The sequence below is a fragment of the Dermacentor variabilis genome, unplaced genomic scaffold (genome assembly GCF_050947875.1).
Source record: "Dermacentor variabilis isolate Ectoservices unplaced genomic scaffold, ASM5094787v1 scaffold_13, whole genome shotgun sequence".
Classification (NCBI taxonomy): domain Eukaryota; kingdom Metazoa; phylum Arthropoda; class Arachnida; order Ixodida; family Ixodidae; genus Dermacentor; species Dermacentor variabilis.
In genome coordinates, this window is record NW_027460291.1 from 40,880,769 (window position 1) to 40,901,587 (window position 20,819).

A 20,819-nucleotide genomic window follows, 5' to 3' on the forward strand; every position below is an offset into this window, starting at 1 on the left:
CCAGCAGCGAAAACGTTTTTCTTTAAGCTGCACACCTCCACACTGCCAGTTAAAACGTGGCTTCAGGAAAAAGGACTGTATGTACCCTGGAATATAAATTGTAGGCTTTGCAATCAACCCGAGACAATAGAACATTGCTTTATACTTTGTCGTGACGCATTTCTTTTTTAGGACATTTTACAAAGAACTATCAAAAAAGACTTTCCTCTCACATGTTATGGTATCCGGTTCCTTCCTTTCAAAAAGACAGCCAGTAATACACCATATGATTTGTTTATGTTATTAGGACTTTATTCATTATGGAGAAGTCGAATGATCGACAGACATGCCGAGCCACCTCGCTCGACAAGGTCGACAATGGATTTCGCGTCTGGACGCTTGTGTTTGTTTACCAGAATTTTGAACTGTCATTGGACTGTATACTTTCTGTGAATTTGTTTCTCTTGTATGATCATATGTAATGTAACTGCATCGGTTTGACAGTAACGATAATTCCATGCAATAAAGAAAAAAAAAGAGCCCCCGTAGCCCAATGGACAAGACATCGGTATTCTAAACCGAGGATTGCGGGTTCGAGTCCCGCCGAGGTTGCACTTATTTTGCGTTCGGGCTTCTCGTTTTTTTTTTAACTTTAATCGTCATCTTCGCCACTTAAAATTTTCAGTGAAGCAAAGCACGAGTGGAGCACATGCCGTCTCTTAGTTTTGCTACAGTCGAAATGTTGATGAAGCCTTGTACATGGCTTCTTCGATTCTTATCTGTTCTTTGTTCAGGAAGTCACAGATTCTAAAGCTTATTTTTGTACACAATTTTATCATCTGCGTCGCCATGTATATTGTTGAGAGGGGTAAAGTAAGCAGCATTCGCATTTTTATGAGACAACACAGTCAATGATTGAACTGTCTCGTAAAGAAACTTCTATGTAGTTCGCCTTCGGGGAGCCAGTTTTGACCTCAAACATAGATGACGATTCCCGCTTCTTAAAATCTCAGAACCACTCCTCCTGTTCGCCGATTCTTGTTGTTGTCGTCGTTGACCTGAGTTTTTGTAGCCCATATCCAAAGCTGACGATTGGCGATGAGAGAGAGAGAGAAGTTTAATGATACGAAATGCTGAGAGGTCGGCCTGAGGTATATTCCTCTAGCCAGCTACTCGGCATTGGGGGAAGGGGAAGAGGGAAAGAAAGAGCGAAGAAAGAGGTGCATGGGTGACGATGACGATAGAAGGAAGATGTAGAACATATGGCAAGCAATTTGGCATGCTCAAAGTCTGCAATCCAGGCGCGTAATTTTTAAAAAGTTCAGTAATGCCTGGATGGCTGTATTTCGGTGTATAAACACTACGGAAATAATGATTTGAACATCGCAACTTTAGAAATTACATTTCTATGAAAGCAAAAAGAGAGCTGCGAAACACAACGCAGGCATAGCTTTTTTCATTTTCTTTTTTTCTGAATACATGTTCGATGTGCACCCCGAAAAGAATCGATATGAGGCCTGTCGAAAACGCGCTGTGGAAGTTATTTGCAAAGAAAAAGCCCTGAAATTCACCTCACTATATACTTAGGCTGCAGAAGAATGCGCTGTTCGTAAATACATCTTTGTTAGCCTTTTGTAGTTTTTTGACATTCTTTTTCCCCGGCATTTCGGCGTGTTTAAGCAACTCTTCAAACAATATATTCACCGGCGGTGGACTAGTCGCAATACTAGACGGTGATTACCCACACTGGCTGCTCAACACCAATAGTCCTCTGAATGGCTGCTCAGTATCAATGTAAATCTTGATGCATTTTCATTGTTACGTACATCAACTATGACGCTCAAATCAACAGTCCTGATTGATCGCTTCCCGTAAAACATTCCCTATAATGGAAGCGAGAAAGAGAGCGCGTTATCAAATAATGTAAACGACAAATCTACGCTATGGTCGAGTCACCTACACTACATGCAGCCGGTTCACTCTACGAAACGCGCTCACCTAATCATGAGCTATTGACGGAAAACATCCTTGCTGAAACTTAACGTTGAGTGTAGTTGTCGTGTAGTTGACGTGTGACAGACACCAAGGTACGGGGAGACACCGCACACCGCAGAAACAAGCGTTACGTGCCTGGCGCTGCCGTTGAGAATTGAAAATGACGTGGAAACATGGCGCGCCGCCGTTGCGTGGCACTAAAATCTCGCAAGCTGCCACCCAGGGTGACGAGGGTGCGAGTGCCATTTTCCGAAAAGTCCGAGTGCCCTTTTCCTTTTCATTACAGGGGCTCTCTCTCTCTCTCTGCGCGCCATGAGCGCGAAATGGGTTGCTTTTCTTTTCCATTTTTTCTGTTTATTTTTCATGGATAAAGGAAAGGCATTGCTGCGTTGTATTACAAACGCTGTGGGCTATCGTATGGAAATGAAACGCACACTTTGATGAGTTCAGTGTTTCCCAAAGCCGTTACAAGGCCCGTCAGTGGCTTGCGTCATTGCCAACGACGATGAGTAATACAATGCATTTCTGGCATATCTTCCAGCGTACTGCCAAGTGGGATACCTGCACACATGTTGGTGCAAGTTTTCTGTTCCAATCATAGCTCAAATAAACCTATACAGTAATTGCGTACGCTTATGCTCGGCCCACAGGAATACCTCCTGCGAAGCACTGGGTGGGTTCAGATGATTTGGCACTTAATTAAATGAGTGAGAAACTGATGACATTATTTAGCCGGATATCAGTCTACGAAAAACCACCCGATATTGCTGACGCAGCAGAGATATGAGGGCAACGTGAAAAGTATCTGAGTATCGGAAGACACACAAGGCGCACAGGACATGTGCGACATCGGTTCATCGCACACTCACAAAGTCTGTGTTGTCAGCTACAAACATTACGAGTCTCTGTGCTGTTAGCTTGATGCCTGTTTGCAATTCGCTTGTAGCTAGAATTGGTGTTCATAACATGCGTTACAAGGATTGGATCGGCGTTTTGTTTTCTTTATTCTACTGCCGCAAAGGTCATGCTTTGACAACTGTGAAGACTGTCTTGGGATTGCCGAGAGCGACTACGTGGCTCATGTCATATGATCAATAAATGCGGAGATATGCACAATGTGTATGCTAAAATCTACGCATAGGCTCAAAAGCAATCTCACCAGTATACAACTCCAGTGGCTAATATCTACCGTATCTCCGTATTATCCACCGGTATGTGCGCTTGTCTACAGCGTACACGGGTTGTGCCGCCGATGAACGACTTTTGTCTGTAGTGAATCTATAGACGGCATGTAAACCTAAAGCAATAGGACTTTTAAACTATCGGCTATCTTCTTGTTCATCTCACGCCTTACCACCGTTGGTATATGGGATGTTCGCTCATGTTGAGTAAAACCTTTGGTGACGTGCCGCTCTATGGCCTTCATCGGTGGTGATATAGGAAACCGTGGAGAATAATTCGGATTGCAAAGAAGTATGCAGGGTGCTTCACCTAAATTGAGCCGAACATTAAAATATACAGACGCTACGTAGCTGGAGAGAACAAAGGTAATGTTTGCCGTCGGTTTCAAGCACTCAGTTTATTTCTTGCTTTCCCCTAATTAGGTCATTTGTCTTAATTGAAAAGTCAGAAGGAGAAAATTATAGAGCAATGCGAGAGACTCCCGCTCTTTGTGGCTCAAAATGTGCTACATAAAAGTGTTTTTCTGGGCGTAAAACAAGCTCGCGAATAGGCGCAATGTGCGTGCTCGAGCGGCAGTCCCGTGGCAATATATATACATGCAGTGTGTTTCATGGAATACTTTGAAATTCTTTTTATTTTGTAAAGGTCTGTTCTTGTTGAGGAGCTGGTCTACTCGCAGGGGCGGATACCACTTGCACTAAAATCTGAAACACAAAATCGACTAATTATCAAGAATCCGGTACTAAACTTTTTAGCTAACTATCTTATGGCCCATATTGCAATTTACAAATTCAAGCAGTGGATTTCGCAAGGCGGATCCACTTGGAACGCATTCTCAGGATGACACCAGTTTCGAAATGTAAAATCCCGAACTTTGCGAAAAAATGCATTGGCGTTCCAGTTACCCCTGTGCTTGAGTGCATGTAATGACGTTTTGTTAACAATTAAATGGTAGTCCTACGTAAAGTGCGGGAGTTTATATATCGAAACTTGTGTCAGCTTGAAAATTCGTTCCAAGTGGTTCCGCCTTGCGAAATCTACTGTTTGCATTTGTAAATTGCAATATGGGCAATCAGATATTTAGCCTAGCCTTAGGAGCTCCACGGCTGGAATTTGCAAATTGCAATATGTGCCATAATGTAAATACATAAAAACTTAATACGTAATTTCTTATTCGTTATTCGATCTTGAATCTCAATTTTTGGCGCAAGTATTGTCCGCCGCTTCGAGTAGACCAGCTCATGAACTAGGATTGTGATATCTGCAACAGGCAGCTTTTAAACATATTCGAAAGTCTTCGCTGACACACCATGTATGTGGTGTGTGGCGGCGGCGGCGAACAAAGCACGTTGGCTGCGTTGGTGCAGCACAAGAGAATAAACAGCACCTAAGTGAAAACATGTTCTTTCTTAGTGTCAAACTGCTCGGCTGATGTACCGTGTTTTCCCGTACGTCGAGTTCATTTCTCTGTGCTATATTGATATATATATATATATATATATATATATATATATATATATATATATATATATATATATATATATATGTATATATGTATATATATATATATATGTCTATGTGCGTGTGTGTGTGTGTGTGTGTGTGCACGCGAACAAGGTATAGACTCGGGATGGACAAAAAATATACACCTTATCGACTCTTGTCCATAGACACTCTATAGACTAAGAAACAATAAGGAAAAACCGAAACTGCATCGAATTTTTTCTTCAGGTAATCAGTGGGGCGGAGGCATACAAAAGGAAAAAGGATGACAACAATTTTTTCGCTAGGCTGGCTTTAGACTGGGAGTAGACAGAAATGGAAAGCTTATGAACGTTCGTCTATAGACAATTTATAAGCTTGGAGAAGTGAAAAATATTCCAGACAGTCTGTAGACAAATAATGGAAACAATAAAGACGGTGTCAACATTTGTACATAGGGAGTCTATAGAGCAGTACCGGACAAATAGAACAAACAGCTTATCAACGTTCGTCTATAGACAATTTATAAGCTTGGAGGAGTGAAAAATATTCGAGACAGTCTACATAGAAACATTGGAAAGAATAACTAAATACTGCTTCAACATTTGCCCTAAGGGAGTCTATAGAGCATCATCATCATCATCATCATCATCCTAGTTATGCCCACTGCAGGGCAAAGGCCTCTCCCATACTTCTCCAACTACCCCGGTCATGTACTAATTGTGGCCATGTTGTCCCTGCAAACTTCATTTTATCCGCCCACCTAACTTTCTGCCCCTCTCTGCTACGATTCCCTTCCCTTGGGATCCATTCCGTAACTCTTCATGACCATCGGTTATCTTCCCTCCTCATTACGTGTCCTGCCCATGCCCCCATTTCTTTTTCTTGATTTCAACTAAGATATCATTAACTCGCGTTTGTTCCCTCACCCTATCTGCTCTTTTCTTATCCCTTAACGTTAAACCTATCATTCTTCTTTCCAAAGCTCGTTGCGTCGCCCTCAATTTAAGTAGAACCCTTTTCGTAAGCATCCAGGTTGCTGCCCCGTACGTGAGTACTGGTAAGACACAGCTCTTATAAACTTTTCTCTTGAGGGATAATGGCAACCTGGTGTTCAAGATCTGAGAATGCCTGCCAAACGCACCCCAGCCCATTCTTATTCTTCTGATTATTTCAGTCTCATGACCCGGATCCGCAGTCACTACCTGTCCTACGTAGATGTATTCCCTTACCACTTCCTGTGCCTGACTACCTATTGTAAACTGCAATAAGTAGTCTATAGAGCAGAAGCGGACAAATAGAACAAACTGCTTATGAACTTTGGCTATATGCGATCCATAAAGCGGGAGTAGGTAAAAAGAAAAAGAAAGCTTATCGACTTAAGCCTACAGTCTACGAACACAGAATTGCCAAAAATATAGACTGTATCGACATTCGTCCATGGGATATCTATAGAGCCGAAGTAGACAAAAAGAAACAAACACCTAAGCGACTGTTTCTACAGACCCTCTACAGTGGAGGGGGCAATGCAGCAGCAGCAGCTTGAACATATTACCTAAACGCTTCTTCTTGTTTGCACAGCTTCTGGATTTCTCGGCTGGCCATGCCGTTCGTCACAGGCGCATGGCGTGCCCTGCACCGCTCGAACATGTGGTGATTACCGTCAATTCTTCATGGTTCAGCCCTATGGTCCAGGCGTATGGTGGGCGTGAATTTCCTGCGCACGTTCTTCCTTCTCTGATGATTCTGCGCACTCCCGTGGATGCTCCTAGCCCGGCAACTATTAAAGCAACTCCTAGCGCGGCAACAGTATTAAAGCTCCGTCGTTCCAGCGCCGCGGCAGTGGGCAATGCAGCAGCAGCAGCAGCTTCAGCATGTTGCTCGAACGCTTCTTCTTGCTTGCACAGGTACATTACGTGAACGACTAGTTCTGTATCCGATCCGATAATCGATTCCTGCTGATGCTTTGTTGCCAAGAGAGTTATTTGCGTAGTAGACTATAGACTGTAAGCAGTGGTGTGACAGCTTTGTAACCTTTCAAAACGAATCTTCTGGCATGTGCCGTTATTGAGTAGGGGTTGTCGCAGCTTTTATCTGTCCAAAGTAACATAAGTGCCTGTATCAATTATGTACTGTCTAAACGGAGTACATTTGAAACAGATATCGCTTATTTAAAAGAGCGCATGCTCATCTTCGAAACTCAACCGAGTACTTTAATGTTATTGCAAAGTGATGTAACTAATCTCAAGAAAGCAGCAACCGATTTGGAATATACGTCTCCGTTTTGGTATGTAAGGCAGATGAAATAGTAAACAGAGGTAGAAGAAACGATGAGATCGTGTACGGCCCAAATGAAGAAGGCGGGGGAATAAACGACAGTCTCTTGAATGTGATCAAGAAAAGGTGTTTTCAAGGAAACACATGGACTTACTATCAATAATATGGAAAGATGTCAACGGCTAGGAAAGAAAAATAAAAGCACGCCCCGTGGTCTTAAGGTTCTCGGACTATCGCGACAAAAGTTCAATGCTGAAAGAGCACAAGAAAGCTGGGAGAACACTTTACATAACAGAGGACATTTCTTTCAAAGTTCGTGAGATAAGAAAAAAATTATGGCAATGCTCACAAGAAGGATGTGATGAAGGCTCCAAAGTTAAAATAGTTTTCTATAAATGCAGCATAGATGGTGAAATGTTTGTCAGTGTTATCTGGAAAACGCAAATGCTGTAAGCTGAAACGATGGAGCAAAGAATGTGATAACCGTTGCCAATCGCCATTCACCATCTTAATCCTTAACTGCTGCAGCGTTGTCAACAAAGTCGAACAGCTTGAAGTTATCCTTCGCTCGCTGGACCCCGATATTTCAGTGTTGACTGAAACCTGGTTATATTATGATATGTATGATAGCCAATTTGTCCCGATAAACTACAGAATATTGGGCAAAGACTAAATATTGCGCAAAGGAGGAGGCGTAGCCATTCTTTTTAAACATGCCCTTCAAATGTTAAGAATGCCCGACACTTCGGGAGTAAAACGCTTTTTCTGCAACTTTTGTATTAACAATGTCAAATACATTCTTGGTGCCGTATACAGGCCCCTAACTCGTCGGTTAGGTACATGTACCCTCACTAAAAAAAGCAGATGGATAAAGCAATGTTAACCCGTGATAGTAACCTGCCGAATGTCGACTGGAGCACATTCCTGTAACGCTCCACCACAAATATTCTTCGTGAAATCATTGATATTGCTATAGTTTTTGGTGGATTACAGGTAGGTAAGCATTTCACTAGAAGCGACAAAGATTCCTATGCAGTTATCTGTCCATTTATTGTAGGTGCAAATATACAAGATGACGTCTCATGTATGGTCACAGACGGCATTTAAGTTCAACAAGCAGTAGTATTGTCGTTGGAATGTTCCCCTCGCAGTAAAAATGATAAGATTCAGTGTTACCCGAATTTTTCGCCTGCAGATGACGCGTCTGTAATTGATACGCGAGCATTTCATCTGGATAACTTTAAATAAAACACTGCCAGCATGTACGATGTGTTGCTTTTATTTAAAGGCATTATATTCAACTGTCTGCCACAGTTTGTTCTAAAGGTTGTGAAGATTGTGGCAGGTCGGAATCCCTGGAACTCTCGCGAGGCGTTGCTCAAGCAACCCAAGCTTAAGCGGATTCAAACTTGCGCAAACCTGAAAACTTGAACAAATAATGAAAGGGTCATTGAGGAAGCGTCAAATAATTTAAAAGAAGTGATAATAAATGACAAACGGAATTGCTTTATTGGACATCTTCCTAGTTTTATGAAAACGTCTCCATGGAGTTTCTGGAGGACGATGACTCATGCTTCTTCCCTTTCCGATATGTCCATAATAGGCGGTAATAAGGTCCACGATGAGCAGGTTGTATGTGCTGCATTTAACAATCATTTTAGTTTTCTATTCACAAAGGATGAAGGTTGTCTGCCTTGTTTTTACATGGATGGGCCTTCAATTCCTGATTGTTATTTCTGAGCATGGTATATGTCACTTGCTGTTAAAAATTGCCAAAAAGAAAACCCCTGTTCAGGTGGTATGCCAAATGCGTTCTTAAAACGCTTGGCCAAGCGATATCCTTGAAAATATTGTTTAGTAAATTGCTTCAGGATGGCACGCTTCCGGATGACTCGAAAACAGCACTAATAAAACTCTTACATAAATAAGGAAACAAGAATTGCATAAAAAATATCGACCAATTTCTCTGACTTGGACAACATACAATATTTTTGAACACCTAATCTATAAGCATGTAATCGTTTTTTTTTTTGATGAGCATTGCGTCTTGACGAACGCTCAACATGAATTTCTGCAGGGCTTTACCACAGACACTCAATTACTAGAATATATTCAAGATTTTGCAAAACAATAAATAGTACAAAAGAAAGCGACGCTATGTTCATGGATTTAAGTAAAGTATTCGACAATGTAACCCACTGCTAATTACCTTACAAATTAAGTTTTTTACTCACAAAAATAAGCTACTAAAATGAATACAAGCATGCCCAACCAACAGCTCTCCATAAGTTAGGATAAACGACACTTCCTCCAACTTATTACCTGTCGCTTGTGGCGTTCCCCAGGGATCCGTGCTGGGTCCTCTGTTATTCTTGCTTTATATAAATGATATTGGCAGTAATGTATCTGGCAAAATTAAAGTTTACATGGGTGACTGCACACTATACGATGAAATTGCCTTACCGGAAGATCAAGTCATGCTAAATAGCGACTTTGGCAAAATAATTCGAAGGTGCCATCAATGGTAAATGTCTGTTAACTATGAAAAGACCGTCTGTGTGATAATAACACGAACGGAAAAGCCCCTTCTCTTTTACTATTTTCCCCGGAACACTTATATTTCTGAGGTATCTCACTATACATATCTCGGCCATACACATATCTCACAATCTCCCCTGCTGAAAGCATATCATACAATAGTTCGTCCTACTTTAAAATATGCAATGATCATTCGGGACACCTACACAAAAATAAATATAGGAAAATTAGAAAGAATTCAAATGAAAGCTTTCCGATTTATCTACAATTCTTACGGTCCAATTTGTATAACAGTTCTCCTTAAACGTTGTGCCTTCTCTTCGATTAGAGAACGAATCGTGCTTCCCGATTAAAATTCTTTCTTCAGCTAATGAGTGGCCACTATTATACTGATACCTCGCACATCTTAACACCCTTAACTGGTTAAGCTACTCGTCATAAACAGTCTCGAACAGGAAACCCATTAACACTGCATAGCAATTGCTTCAAATGTTCTTATCTTACAAGAACAATAGTTGATTGAAATAAACGTCCTGATGAAGTCATTACACTAAATTCTTTATCCAGTTTTCAGGCGCACAAACATTCTTGGCTCAATCGCACATCTTTTTTTTGTTCCTTTTTTCATGCAATCTGTCCTTTTTGCATGTTGAATTGAAGCATCGGCATCATTGCTTGAATAGTATGTTTGTATGAATGTACTTGCATTTTCCCACCCTGCTAAGATCTTGTAAAAGATCCCAGTATCTATGAATAAATTGTCTGAAGAAATAAATAAGATGGGAGGAGGCAAAAAGAAATAGAAACCTATCGACTCGCGTCTATAGACAGACTCTAGACTATGTATCAACAGAAGAACAAATCTATAGAAAGGCAGAGTCGTCTATAGAGAGACTCTAGACTTTGTGTTAATAGAAGAACAAATCTATAGAAAGGCAGAGTCGTCTATAAGAAGTGTGTTGATTTCTATAGAGAGAACTCTTTTTTTTAAGGGATGGTAGTAACGGGAGTAAGGATTTTTTTACGGCACGCCGGCCCCTTCTGTAGTGCTGCAACAACATTGAAATCAGTTGATAGGCTGCTTCTTTTATGCGAAAGGCTGGGGACGTCCCTTCACGCGTCGAAAGCTGCCGTCTGCGTGGCAGCTTGCGAAACAGTAATCTTTACCGGGAAACGTATGCGGGGGGCTCTACGTGCTTGGTATTGTTGTCAGGAGTGCCTTATACTCAATTAAGTGGTTCGGATGATGTTTGTATACTTGTTCTTTATTGAAACGTTCGCTGTTTGATTTGTTGTGTGCTTGATTTCAAATTATGCATTTACGGTTCGTTTTACTTAGCTGACTAATTAAAGATTCTGCCTTAAGGGGGCACGAAGCATTGCTCCCGGCCCTACACCGCCGCCGCGATCGGCCAACATTTTTGCTGCCGGATGCGGACACAGAAAATGCAGACGAATTAGAGTTTACCAGATTCGCTGTAATTATGTACGACGATTACGATATTCTCTAATGCGAAATTTGAGCTCAGCAGTATACGAGTTTTCGATTCGCGATATGCTGAGACAAAGAACTTGAGACCGAAATCACCTCACCAAGTGACAGTGGGCCAGCGCCGTCAGCGCCTTCGCAGAGGGAGGGGCAGTATGGGAACGGTGCCATGACGAGCCGCATCGGAATCAGCTGCGGAAGAAGACGACGAAGGAGGCAGCAGTGGCACGAGCACGTTCACGCGGTTGCGCCGAGGGGCGGCGACGCTCTGGCCAGGATTGGCCAACTAAGTGCTGCAGGCTCAGCGTGAGAGCCGCCGTAGCCCAATGGACAAGGCATCGGTATTCTAAACCGAGGATTGCGGGTTCGAGTCCCGCCGGCGTTGCACTTCTTTTGCGTTCGGGCTTCTCGTTTTTTTTCATCTTTAATCGTCATCTGCGCCACTTAAAATTTTTAGTGAAGCAAAGCACAAATAAGAGCAGATGCCGTCTCTTACTTTTGCTACAGCCGAAATGTTGATGAAGCCTTCTACATGGCTCCTTCGGTTCTTATGTGTCCTTTGTACTGGAAGTCTCACATTTTAAAGCTTATTTTTGTACTGAATTTTTGTCATCTGCGTCGCCATGCATATTGTTGAGAGGGATAAAGTAAGCAGCATTCGCATTTTTATGAGACAACAGAGTCAATGATTGAACTGTCTCGTAAAGAAACTTCTATGTAGTTCGCCTTCGGGGAGCTAGCTTTGTTCACCTCAAACATACATGACGATTCCCGCTTCTTGCAATCTCAGAACCACTCATCTTGTTCGCCGATTCTTGTTGTCGTCGTCGTAGACCTGTGTTTTTGTAGCCCATATCCAAAGCTGAAGATTGGCGATGAATTGCGTGTTTAATTTGGGTGTATAAAAACTAGGGAAATAATAATTTGAACATCGCTACTTTTCTGAAACATTTCTCTGAAAGCGAAAAGAGAGTTGCGAAACACAACGCAGGCATAGCTTTTTTTCATTCTCATTTTTTTCTGAATACATGTTCGATGTGCACCCCGAAAAGAAACGAGATGAGGCCTGTCGGAAATGCGCTGTGGAAGTTATTTGCAAAGAAAAAGCCCTGAAATTCACCTCACTATATAATTAGGCTGCAGACGAATGCGCTGTTCGTAAATGCTTTTTTGTTAGCCTTTTGTAGTTTTGTGACATTCTTTTTCCCCGGCATTTCGGCGTGTTTAAGGAACTCTTCAAACAAAATATTCACCGGCGGTGGACTAGTTGCAATACTAGACGGTGATTACCCACACTGGCTGCTCAACACCAATAGTCCTCTTTATGGCTGCTCAGTATCAACGTAAATCATGGTGCATTTTCATTGTTACCTACATCAACTATGACGCTAAAATCAACAGTCCTGATTGATCGCTTCCCGTAAAACATTCCCTATAGTGGAAGCGATAAAGAGAGCGCGTTATCAAATCATGTAAACGACAAATCTAGACTATGCCCGAGTCGCCTACACTACATGCAGCCGGTTCGCTCTACGAAACGCGCTCACCTAATCATGAGCTATTGACGGAAAACATCCTTGCTAAAACTTAACGTTCAGTGTAGTTGTCGTGTAGTTGACGTGTGACAGACACCAAGGTAGGGGGAGACACCGCACACCGCAGAAACAAGCGTTACCCACCTGGCGCTGCCGTTGAGAATTGAAAATGACGTGGAAACATGGCGCGCCGCCGTTGCTTGCCACTAAAATCCCGCAAGCTGCCACCCAGGGCGACGAGGGTGCGAGTGCCATTTTCCGAAAAGTCCGAGTAGCCCTTTCCCCTTTCATTACTGGGTCTCTCTCTCTCTCTCTCTCTCTCTGCGCGCCATGAGCGCGAAACGGGTTGCTTTTCTTTTCCATTTTTCTGTTTATTTTTCATGGATAAAGGAAAGGCATTGCTGCGTTGTATTACAAACAATGTGGGCTATCGTATGGAAATGAAACGCACACTTTGATGAGTTCAGTGTTTCCCAAAGCCGTTACAAGGCCCGTCAGGCGCTTGCGTCATTGCCAACGACGATGAGTAATACAATGCATTTCTGGCATATCTTCCAGCGTACTGCCAAGTGGGATACCTGCACACATGTTGGTGCAAGTTTTCTGTTCCAATCATAGGTCAAATAAACCTATACAGTAATTGCGTACGCATATGCCCGGCCCACAGGAATACCTCCTGCGAAGCACTGGGTGGGTTCAGATGATTTGGCACTTAATTAAGTGAGTGAGAAACTTTGGTGAAAATCCTTAACCTTAATCCTTAACCTTAACTGCTGCAGCGTTGTCAACAAAGTCGAACAGCTTGAAGGTATCCTTCGCTCGCTGGACCCCGATATTTCAGTGTTGACTGAAACCTGGTTATATGATGATATGTATGATAGCCAATTTGTCCTGATGAACTACAGAATATTGCGCAAAGACTGTGACAGAAAAGGAGTAGGTGTAGCCATTCTTTTCAAACATTCCCTTCAAATGTTAAGAATGCCGGCACCTCGGGAGTACAAAGCTTTTTCTGCAACTTTTTTATTAACAATGTCAAATACATTCTAGGTGCCGCATACAGGCCCCTAACTCGTCGGTTGCAGACTTGGTATACTTAAGAAAAAACATGTACACTCACTAAAAAAAGCAGATGGATAAAGAAATCTTAATCCGTGATTATAACCTGCCGAATGTCGACTGGAGCACATTCCTGTCCCGCTCCACCACAAATATTCGTAGTGAAATCGTTGATATTGCTTTTATTTTATGCGCATTACTGGTAGGTAAGCATTTCACTAGAAGCGAGAAAGATTCGAATGGAGTTATCTATCCATTTTTTGTAGGTGCAAATATACAAGATGACGTCTCCTGTATGGTTACAGACGGCATTTCAGATCACCAAGCAGTAGTATTGTCGCTGTGATGTTCCCCTCGCAGTAAAAATGATAAATTTCAGCGTTAGCCGGATTTTTCTCCTAGAGATGACGCGTCTGTAATTGGTACGTGAGCATTTCATCTGGATAACCTTAAAAATAATACTGCTAGCATGTACGATGTGTTGCTTTTGTTTAAAGGCATTATATTCAACTGTCTACCACCGTTTGTTCTAAAGGTTGTGAAGAATGCTGCCAGTCGGAATCCCTGGATCTCTCGCGACTCGTTGCTCAAGCAACGCAAGCTTAAATGGCTTAAAAGTTGCGCAAACCTGAAAATTTGAAGAAATAATGAAAGGGTCATTGAGGAAGAGTCAAATAATTTAAAAGAAGTGATAATAAATGAGAAACGGAATTACTTTAATGTACATACTTCTAGTTTTATGAAAACATTTCCACGAAGATTCTCGAGGACGATGACTCATTCTTCTTCCCTTTCCGATATGTCCATAATAGGCGGTAGTAAGATCCCTAATGAGCAGGTTGCATGTTGTGCATTTACCAATTTAACAAACGCGTTCACCACGCACAGTTTTCACGAACACCCGGTCCCCCACCACGAAGCTGCGCTCCTGCTCACGAAACAAATCGCGCTGCTCTGTTAGTTTTTCCTCTTTGTCTCGCATGGATTTTGCAAAATCAGGTTTGAGCAGTGAAAGCTTTATGCGTGGCTGGCGCCGCAAAAATAATTCTCCTGGTGACTTGCTTGTCACACTGCTCGGTGTGTTCCGGAAGGCCATGAGAAAACTATCAATATTTTCCTGTACTGTCGGCTGCTTACCCGAGGGCTCACGCTCGAGCCCCTGTTTCAGTAAGGCTTTTTTCACGGTTTGTACTGTTCCTTCTGCAGCACCATTGGACGCTACGTGATAAGGAGGAATACGAACGCGCTTTACACCGTTGGTGCTCATAAATTCTGTAAACTCCTCTGAGGTGAACTGTGGCCCGTTGTCACTCACCAATATTTCGTGCAAGCCATAAGCGGCAAAAGCACCCCAAAGTTTTTCCAATGTTTTTTGTGCAGAGGTTGACGACATCGGCCATACTTCTATCGATTTCGAGAATGAGTCGACCAATACCAGAAACACGTTCGTACCCTTCTCTGCAAAATCTACATGGACGCGTGACCAACACTGGACGGGGTATTGCCAAGGGTGAAGAGGAACCGGCCGAGAAGCTGGCTGAAGTGCTTGGCAAATTTTGCACCTCTAAACGTACTGTTCAATGGCCAAATCGATTCCTGGCCACCATACAAAACTCCTCGCTAGCATTTTCATATGGCGGGTGCCAGGGTGCTCCTCGTGCAGCATGTTTTGCACGCGGTCCCTCAGCAGCTCCGCAATTACGACTCTTACGCCCCACGTCACGCAGCCCTGCTCTAGTGACAGCTGATCGCGGCGAACATAGATTTCAATTCATCTGCCTGCTGTCTAGGCCACCCGTTTAGCGTATATTGTGCCACGTGGCATAGAGTTAAGCTTCGCTTCGAGACCCTTGCAATCTCCTCAGCTGTCAGCGGGAGACACTGAAAGACTGAAATGCAATTTGATGTCTCGTCGTTCACCGGTCCTGGTTCGGGCAGCCTAGAAAACGCGTCTGCGACTTCAACATTTTCTCCTTTCCTAAATTTCAGCCGGTACCTGTAAGCTGCGAGGCTTAAAGCCCAGCGTTGCATACACGCGGCAGCGGTAGTCGGGATACGCTTATCGATCCCTAGTATAACGAGCAGTGGCTGGTTGTCTGCATATATAGTGAATTCTCGGCCGTACAGGCACCGCTGAAATTTCTTTAGGCCAAAGATTTACGCCAGGGCCTCGCGTTCGCACTGCGCGCATTTTTTTTCTGCTTCCGACAGTGCACGCGAAGCAAGAGCAATTGGCTTTTCTTCACCTTCAGCAGTTTTGTGAAAGATAACGGCTCCTAAGCCATATGACGATGCATCGCAAGGCATTGCGAGCGGTTTCTTGACGTCATAGATTGCGAGCACCTTGCTGCTTGTTAGCAAGTGCTTCGTATTTTTAAACGCGGTGCTGCACTCTTTTGTCCAGGACCATTTTTGTTCTTTTCTAAGTAGCCGCTAAAGCGGCTATGCTACTGTCGAAGCGTTCTTGAGAAGCTGACTAAAAATTCCACATTCCCAAGTACGCCTTAAGCTCTGTAACTGTAGTGGGCTCGGGAGCTTGTAAGATTGCGCTCTTCTTTGTGTCGGTAGGGTAAATGCCTTGCTCAGTCACTGTGTGACCCCAAATATGTAACCGCTTTTCTGAAAAAGCGGCATTTATCCAGGTTAAGCATGATGTTCTATTCACTGAGGCGTTGCAAGACACGTTCTAGTGTCTCCTGGCAGTCACCGATATCTGTCTCTGTGACGATAACGTCGTCAATATAACACCCTACGTGTGGGATGCCATGAACTACCTCGTCCATCATTGTCTGAAAGACAGCGGGTGCAGTTGCCACCCCGTAAGCAAGGCGCCGAAATTCGAACAACCCAAGACTAGTGTTTACTGTCAAAAATGGTCGTGACTCCGGAGTGATTGGCAGCTACTTGTACGCCGAAGAAAGGTCTAGTACACTGAAGAACTTTCCTCCTGCTAAGGCAGTGTACAAGTACTCTGGTCTGGGTAGGGGGTAATGATCTGTTTTGAGAGAGGGGTTTACTGTAGTCTTGTAATCCCCGCATAACCGGACACTGCCGTTTTCCTTCACAACTGTGACAAGTGGCGTAGCCCAGTCACTTCGCATTACAGGACGCAGCACGCCCGTTTCCACATGTTCTCGCAGCTGCCGCTCAACTTTTTCCTCCAACGTAAAAGGAACTGGTCTAGCGCGGCAAAATACAGGAACTGTACCCGGTTTCATAACAATCTTTGCTTCAAAGTTTTGAATTGTACCAAGCTTTTTATAAAACACGGATGGGTACTTCTGTTTTAGCACCGATGCTGTTTTCAACTGCAATCTGGCATATTTCTACCCAGTCAAGCTTCAAACGTTGTCGCCCGTTGTCTTTTACAACAATCACTGGTAGAGTCATGCACTGATTGTTGTACTTAACCACCACGTCACACTGGCCTTTTAGCGGTATTTGCTCCCCAGTATACGTGCGAAGCGACATTTTGCATGGTTCACATTTGACGTGCGGAAATTCACACAGGTACACTTGCTCCGGGACAATTGTGACAGCCGCTCCCATGTCACTTTGCATATTCAGTGTACGCCCTTCTATTTCCACACTTACTCCATAAGATGATTGGTTGGTGTTCATGACATGGTACAGTTCCTGCTCCGAGTCCTCGTCAGAACACTCGAGCGCATGCATGTTTTTCGGCTTCGCTCTAGCAACTGGGCACATGCTTTTCAAATGACCTACAGCCGAACACTTGCGACAAATAAAGTTTTTGTGCCAACATTCTTCCGACGAGTGTCCCCTGCCGCATCTTGAGTATTTTTCCTTTTTGAGGGCTTCAATATGCTTAGGATTAGGTGGTATCTGATACTGATGTCGTCGGCTTTTCACGACCAGCACGGGTGCCTCTCGTTCTCTTGACCGCAGTTGTTCAGTGTCTCGCGCCGCTAGTTCTTTATCCAGGGCGATTTTGCAAGCGCCAACAAATGTCAGCTCTCCTTCAGCAAACAGAGCACGCTGGGTCTCTTCGTTCCGTATGCCAGCAACCAGCCTATCTCGGAGGGCGCCTTGCAAAAAGTCACCGTAGTCACACTTCCTGACTAAATGTTTAAGGTCCACGATGAACCCCTCCGCGCTTTCGCCCTGCTGTTGTACGCGCCGGTCGAACTTGCATCGTTCTGCTATTACGGAACTCCTGGGGCTGTAGTGCTCCTTCAGGAGGCGTTTAACTTCTGCGTACGATTCTTCTCCCGGGGCTGCCGACACAACCAGACTTCTCAGTACTTCGTAAGCCTCTGGTCCTGTGACTGTCAAAAAGACGAGAAGGCGCTTTGCGTACGTCGACGATATCATTAGCCGTTAAGAAATGTTCAAAACGCTCTAAGTACGACTCGAAGTTTTGCGTTTTCGGGTCGAACTCGGACATCTTTCCCAGTGGCGGCATTTCGACAGAAGTAGATATATCCGTTACTCATCAGTTTGGCGTTCACTTGCTTGGACGTGCTGCCAGCTCCAAGCCCCGTTGTCGTTCCTTGTGGCCCAGTACTTCCTCAGCAGGGGTGTTCGGTGGGCGGTGCCGTACTTCGGGAGCACGTGCAGCGCCTTGAAGCTGGACGAAAACTCTGCTCGCTTGCTTCCGTTCGTGTCTGTCCACCCGTGTAGGCCCAAGGCCGTCGCTTACGTGGGTATTGCAAGATCCTTGTTGTCAGTTGTTTTAACGTCATCACGCAGCCAAACGGGGGATGCAATCAAATTATTCAGTGCCGGCGTACACATGCATATATAAATATATTGTCACAGTCGGTAATGTGGAAAGAAGACAACGCTGATGGTGGTCTTAGAGACGACGAAGAAGCGTTTAGCAGTATCGATGCTCTACGTTTGTTGGCTCAGCCATTAAAAGCCACTTGCAAACAGACGAACGCTTCTTCCTTCCCGTAACATCATTGGTGGATGTGCGGGGTAATCACTTGACCAAGACGGAGCTCCGCAGCGGACGTAACCTGGCCGCCATGTCATCCGAAGGAGAGAGTTCAACCGCGGCCCCGGCGTCGCCACCGACGGTCATCCTGGCCCAGCCTCGCGACCCTGGCATGTTTTCCGGGATTGACAACGTTGACGTCAACGACTGGTTACAGAATTATGAACGGGTCAGCGCACACAACAGGTGGGATAACACACTTATGCTGGCTAATATAATATTCTACCTCAAGAAAACAGCACGGGTCTGGTTCGAAACACATGAAGAAGAGATTACGAGTTGGGACCAGTGTAAACAGAAGCTTAGAGATTGGTTAGGCAAACCCGTTGGCCGCCAACGTGCTGCGAAGAAGGACCTTGGGACCCGTGTACAGACGTCCACTGAATCTTATGTGGCGTATATCCAGGACTGTGGTTTACACTGTGGTCTACAAGTTGGGTCGCCTACATCAGGACGCCTACAGCCTGTCTCGTCATCCCGTCGATGTACCGGACGGTTTAGTGGATGTCGCACCGATCTGCGTTCTTTCGCTCTCAGCCTTGCAAGACATTGGCGCTGAACAACGACGAGATGAGTCGTTACGCCCCATTATCGAACGCCTGTTCTCTGCTCCGTCTGACCCATCCCTTCACATGTTCGTACTACAATATGGCATCCTGTATCGCCGCAACATATACCCCGACGGGCCCGAGCTCCTAACCGTCATTCCGTCTCATCTGCAACAGATTATACTGCAGTAACTGCACGACGTTCTCACCGCTGGACACCGTAGCGTCACGCGGACCTATGACCGAATTCAGCGACGGTTTTTCTGGCCCCGTCTCAACCGCTCCGTCCGGCGCTATGTTGCCGCGTGTGAGTCATGTCAATACCGAAAAAGACCAGCTGTGCCTCCTGCCGGACTGCTGGATCCCTTGGGTATACCGGCCGACCCTCTTTTCGCGTTGGCCTTGATCTCCTCGGACCATTCCCTATATCCAAGGACGGAAATAGATGGATTGCCGTCGCTACGGACTATACAACTCGCTATGCCATTACTAGAGCCCTACCGACCAGCTGCGCTACAGACGTCGCTGATTTCTTGCTTCACAACGTTATCTTGCACCACGGTGGACCTCGTCAACTTCTCACCAATCGTGGCAGATACTTTCTTGCCAAAGTCATAGATGGCCTACTTCGATCTTGTGCTACTAAACACAAACTTACTACCGCTTACCATCCTCAAACTAACGGTCTTACCGAACGCCTGAACCGCACAATAACTGAGATGCTAGCTATGTATGTTTGCTCCGATCATCGCGACTGGGACATTGCTCTACCATTTGTCACGTTCGCCTACAATTCCTCGCGCCACGACACAGCTGGCTATTCCCCCTTCTATCTTCTCTTCGGCCGTGAGCCAACTTTGCCTTTCGAGACACTCCTCTCGACCACGCTCGATTCGCCGACAGAGTACACTCGGCATGTCATAACCACAGCGACACAAGCACGCCAGATTGCCCGCATTCGTCTTTCTGCTTCACAGACACGCCAGAAGTGCCGTTACGACCAGCGCCATCACGACGTGCATTATGAACCAGGTGCTCTTGTGCTAGTCTGGTATCCAACTCGGCGTGTTGGTCTTTCGGAGAAATTCCTCTCGCGATACTATGGCCCTTTCCGCATCCTTCGCCAGGTGACCCCTGTCACATATGAAGTGTCTCCGCTGGATGCCACGGTGCCTTCACCTCTCTCTGACATCATCCACGTCAGCCGTCTCAAACCTTACCTTTCTCGGACAGATGAGCCGCACCAATCAGGTGCTTTTTCCGACGGGGGTGATGTCACAGTCGGTAATGTGGAAAGAAGACGACGCTGATGGAGGTCTTAGAGACGACGAAGAAGTGTTAAGCAGTATCGATGCTCTACGCTTGCTGGCTCAGCCATTAAAAGCCACTTGTAAATAGACGAACGCTTCTTCTTTCCCGTAACAATACATATATGTATATATCGCTATGTGACGTCACATGGATCATGGCAGTTAGCCCGCCCAGTGCACATGCGGCATGACGTGCTGCGCAATCACACTGAGGCAAAGACCTTCAGACAGAAATCACCTCACCAACTGACAGTGGGCCAGCGCCGTCAGCGCATTCACAGACGGACGGGCAGTATGGGATCGCTGGCATGACGAGCCGCATTGGAACCAGCTGTGGACGAAGACGACGACGAAGGCAGCGGTGGCACGAGTGCGTTCACGCGGTTGCGCCGAGGGTCGGCGACACTCCGGCCAGGATTTCCCAATTAAGAGCTGCGGTCTGAGCGTGAGAGCCCCCTTAGA

General features: G+C 44.9%; 1 non-coding gene across 1 annotated transcript; it reads left to right on the forward strand.

Moving 5' to 3' along the window:
* Positions 1–11,254: 11,254 nt before the first annotated feature.
* Positions 11,255–11,329, forward strand: TRNAR-UCU (transfer RNA arginine (anticodon UCU)). The gene has a single exon. It is a non-coding gene; the product is annotated as a tRNA-Arg (tRNA).
* Positions 11,330–20,819: the final 9,490 nt, after the last annotated feature.